At 52.4% G+C, this 5,000-nt stretch overlaps 1 non-coding gene across 1 annotated transcript in view; it reads left to right on the plus strand.

Annotated features, from left to right (window-relative positions):
* Positions 1-4,727: 4,727 nt before the first annotated feature.
* The window catches only part of LOC126436605 (small subunit ribosomal RNA), a 1,909-nt gene continuing 1,636 nt past the window's right edge, over positions 4,728-5,000 (plus strand). The window contains exon 1 of the ribosomal RNA XR_007580795.1: positions 4,728-5,000. This exon is cut by the window's right edge and continues 1,636 nt beyond it. This is a non-coding gene — a ribosomal RNA (small subunit ribosomal RNA).

A 5,000-nucleotide genomic window follows, 5' to 3' on the forward strand; every position in this document is an offset into this window, starting at 1 on the left:
CGAGCGCACCACAAAACATACCGCCATCTGTAGGTCTCCCTCAGCATGAGCTCCTGCAACGACGATACCGCCATCTATGGGACGCCAAGCCGACTAAGACATCGATGGGCCCACAGTGCCCATCTTTCGACGCCACCCACAAAGCATGCAGCCTCTGTCGACCACAGCACCCAAACGCCAGTGCCTCTGCCGCACAACGTCGTGGACCGGCAATCACACCACCCGCACCCGCTCGTGCCCCACCCCAACCGCCAAACTCGCAACGCCAGCGGATGAACGGCGGAAGTTTCCCGCACTCGTAATGTGCAATCCACACCTATAACTTGCGTTTCATGAAGAGTTATGTCCAATATGCGACATTCCCGCTGTCCCTATACATGAGCTGCGAGCTGTACCACATACAAGCTACAGACGCGATCGCATTGCTCACTGTACTGATTCCCATGCCGAGCGATCAGCTAGGACGCGCCCCATCCATGTCGGTACCCGTGGGCGTCGCACTCGCAGTCACAAAAAACGCTGGGCAAATATATTTCTCGGAAGAGTAACGACAGTCCGAGCCTCCTGCGTGGGAAGAGTCTTTCTAGGCCCTGACCCACGGGAAGGGTGTAGCTTCCCCCATCCCGGACATTTGACGTCGTCACACTACCGGTATTGACTAATAGACTGATTGCTGATAATCATTAGCCATACACTGGGGGAAACGGCCGACAGGGCCGGCAACATAGTGGAGCCGCAGTGTCACTAATGTACAGAGATAGAACAGTTTCGACTGGAACCAGAGTAACCGTAGACACGGCACTGATTAGTAATAGATGCAGAGCCATCAGAATACAGATAATATATACAACCGTCCCTATACATGCTGAAAGACTCTGCACATAATGAGAACCACACGTCAGCCAGACACACTTATCACACACTACTCTCTTATCACACACTACTCTCTGCCTGTAACAGGCACACACACACACAATATCTAACCACCAGCATGGAAGAACATCCAGTGCATCCTCTCCGCCACATTACACAATCCACACTATCATAACCAGACCGGGAGGTCCACCCAGAAAACAGAATATCCCACCCTTCCGACATCCGCCATTGCTCAGCTAAGCCACGAACACCCACACATGTCCTACACAGGGGTGCACCCAACATCACAATACTGCCTCCTGTCACAGTACACAAACAATGGCAGGAATGAAAGACACAGATCTGCCACAACCTTGGAATCGGAACGCCGCCTGTCATGAGCCACAAGTGCATCCTGACGTGACAAATCGGATGATCCCGCAGGCATGCACTTACGATAATCACTATCAACGAACCTGCCGCCCCCCCCCCCAAATACACCTTTCCCTACAACAATGTGTACCTTAACCTAAGCTATATTGTACCTTAACTTAAGCTATATCGTACCTTAACCTAACCGACATTGCGCCTTAACCTAACCTACGTTGTACCTTAACCTAACCTACGTTGTACCTTAACCTAACCTACGTTGTACCTTAACCTAACCTACGTTGTACCTTAACCTAACCTACGTTGTACCTTAACCTAACCTACGTTGTACCTTAACCTAACCTACGTTGTACCTTAACCTAACCTACGTTGTACCTTAACCTAACCTACGTTGTACCTTAACCTAACCTACGTTGTACCTTAACCTAACCTACGTTGTACCTTAACCTAACCTACGTTGTACCTTAACCTAACCTACGTTGTACCTTAACCTAACCTACGTTGTACCTTAACCTAACCTACGTTGTGCCTTAACCTAACCCATGTTGTGCCTTAACCTAACCCATGTTGTGCCTTAACCTAACCCATGTTGTGCCTTAACCTAACCCATGTTGTGCCTTAACCTAACCCATGTTGTGCCTTAACCTAACCCATGTTGTGCCTTAACCTAACCCATGTTGTGCCTTAACCTAACCCATGTTGTGCCTTAACCTAACCCATGTTGTGCCTTAACCTAACCCATGTTGTGCCTTAACCTAACCCATGTTGTGCCTTAACCTAACCCATGTTGTGCCTTAACCTAACCCATGTTGTGCCTTAACGTAACCCATATTGTGCCTTAACCTAACCCATATTGTACCTTAACCTAACCCATATTGTACCTTAACCTAACCCATATTGTACCTTAACCTAACCCATGTTGTACCTTAACGTAACCCATGTTGTGCCTTAACGTAACCCAATTTGTGCCTTAACGTAACCCATGTTGTGCCTTAACGTAACCCAATTTGTGCCTTAACGTAACCCAATTTGTGCCTTAACGTAACCCAATTTGTGCCTTAACGTAACCCAATTTGTGCCTTAACGTAACCCAATTTGTGCCTTAACGTAACCCAATTTGTGCCTTAACGTAACCCAATTTGTGCCTTAACGTAACCCAATTTGTGCCTTAACGTAACCCAATTTGTGCCTTAACGTAACCCATGTTGTGCCTTAACGTAACCCATGTTGTGCCTTAACGTAACCCATGTTGTGCCTTAACGTAACCCATGTTGTGCCTTAACGTAACCCATGTTGTGCCTTAACGTAACCTAATTTGTGCCTTAACGTAACCTAATTTGTGCCTTAACGTAACCTAATTTGTGCCTTAACGTAACCTAATTTGTGCCTTAACGTAACCTAATTTGTGCCTTAACGTAACCTAATTTGTGCCTTAACGTAACCCATGTTGTGCCTTAACGTAACCCATGTTGTGCCTTAACGTAACCCATGTTGTGCCTTAACGTAACCCATGTTGTGCCTTAACATAACCTAATTTGCGCTTTAACGTAACCCATGTTGTGCCTTAACCTAACCTATATTGCGCCTCAACCTAACCTATATTGCGCCTCAACATAACCTATATTGCGCCTTAACCTGACGCACGTTGTCGCTGAACCTGCTCTGTAATTGTTATGCAACTCGTTAAATTAGTGTAGTGTTGCCTAACCGCAACCCTCGCAATATAGTTCGCTATTCGCACTGCCCGGTCCCCTGTGTATCGCGTCATGTTAAACACCTTGCAGGTGTTGCTGACTTTCCACATGCTCCTGCTATACACTCTAATGTGGATAGCAGCAGGACGTACATGCCCCCCCCCCCTTCCCCCCTGCCTTCGCAAGCTGGTCGTTGAGAAGTTTGCATGTTCAATGCCCTTCGCATGCCGACGTACTCAGCCTACGTTGTGGTACGGCCTGTCACCTGTCCGCCGATGTACGCAAAACCCACAAACTGTACTGCACATTGGTCCGTATGTACTGAATGATACATCGTGGCACATGTGTGACCGTACGACGACTGCGCCTAGCAACGGCAGACCATACAGTCCAAATATTGTGCACGCAGCTACGTGTCGTCTCCCTATAAGAGCTGGATTGCAGTGTGGTACGCCATTCAGACGTGTGGGAGGAACGGACGCCCTGGATGGCGATCAGCATGAGCAGTCTGTTGATGTGGTGGAGCGTGTATTCGGACGTAGTCGTCTCTTCTCACACACCGTGATAGCATGTTGCACCGCGTTCCACATCTGCGACATCCTGCAGAGGCCGGCTGACAGTCGTTCGCGCAATGGACACCGCATACGTACGGGGGCTACCTTCCACGTGTTCTCGAGGCGTGCACATGTTGTTGCGTCTATGTGGGCAGACGTAGTGTGTTGTGACACCTGACACAGGCATGCAATACTCGTTGCAAATGGCGATGGACGTCTACGTTTGCTGGTGACGTTACGCAAATGAACAACAGGTAACCCGTTGTGGTGCGGTTGTTCTCGCTAGAGGTGAATCAGTGTTGGCGACGATCGGTCGAGCTATTAACCGGTTGTTTCAGGGATACCCACCATGCCCACGAACGTGAAAGGGGACCCACCATGCCCACGAACGTGAAAGGGGGGGGGGGGGGGGGGGGGGGGATCTGGGTGTGAGGCGATACGCGGCGGTGGCTGGGTGGGACCGTCCCCGGCCGGTGAGGGGGGGCCGCCCGGCGTGCTGGCAGCGCGGTGCGTGGGCGCACGCGCTACAGCCGGCTGGTGGGGGCGGCCAGTGGCAGGCGCGCCGGCCGACGGACGCGGCAGGCGGCGCAGCTGCGCGCCGGCGCCCCCTGCTCGCGGCGCCTTGCGGCCAAAGTAGGTCCTCGCGGGCCCGGTGCGAAGCGCGGTGGCCATCTGCAGTGTGCTGGTCCGATTGAGGACTGTGTGCGCTGAGGATGCGCCGCCGCTCGGCGCTCGGCGCCGCGACGCCGTCTGCTGCTCGGTCGCCCCAGCGGTTCTCGCAGGTGGTTTGTATCGCAGCTGTGCGGACGTGTTGGCGCGTGCGCTGTGCTGGGAGAGTTCGCTTCGGCACCCAAGTGGGGCTTTTGTCCTTCTGTGGCGCTGGCGTTGGAGCTGCCGGTCACCGTAGGTGGCGCGTGTTGTCTCCCGCCGGCAATGCCACGACAGCACGCTCCCGGGCCTCTGTCGGCAGCGGCAAGCTCAGTTGGGAGCACGGGTGGTCGCACCTAAAGCGTCTACTCGCCTAACTCCGGGCGATTGCGCCTCTCTCGAACCCGACCAAGTACTTAGGACGGCGCTGCGCGCCGCCGGGACCTGAGAGGGTTTCGAGGTGTGTTGTGCAGGGGAGCTCAGCCTCCTCCTGTTTGCAGAATAATTGAGCGGACGCTTGCGTGTTCGCGCGGGCCCCCGGGACACACTCCCGGGCGGCCGGCTGCTCAGCTCTAGTTGACGCAGCTCCCTGGTTGATCCTGCCAGTAGTCATATGCTTGTCTCAAAGATTAAGCCATGCATGTCTCAGTACAAGCCGCATTAAGGTGAAACCGCGAATGGCTCATTAAATCAGTTATGGTTCCTTAGATCGTACCCACGTTACTTGGATAACTGTGGTAATTCTAGAGCTAATACATGCAAACAGAGTCCCGACCAGAGATGGAAGGGACGCTTTTATTAGATCAAAACCAATCGGTCGGCTCGTCCGGTCCGTTTGCCTTGGTGACTCTGAATAACT

The sequence above is a fragment of the Schistocerca serialis genome, unplaced genomic scaffold, assembly GCF_023864345.2.
Source record: "Schistocerca serialis cubense isolate TAMUIC-IGC-003099 unplaced genomic scaffold, iqSchSeri2.2 HiC_scaffold_1242, whole genome shotgun sequence".
Lineage (NCBI taxonomy): Eukaryota > Metazoa > Arthropoda > Insecta > Orthoptera > Acrididae > Schistocerca > Schistocerca serialis.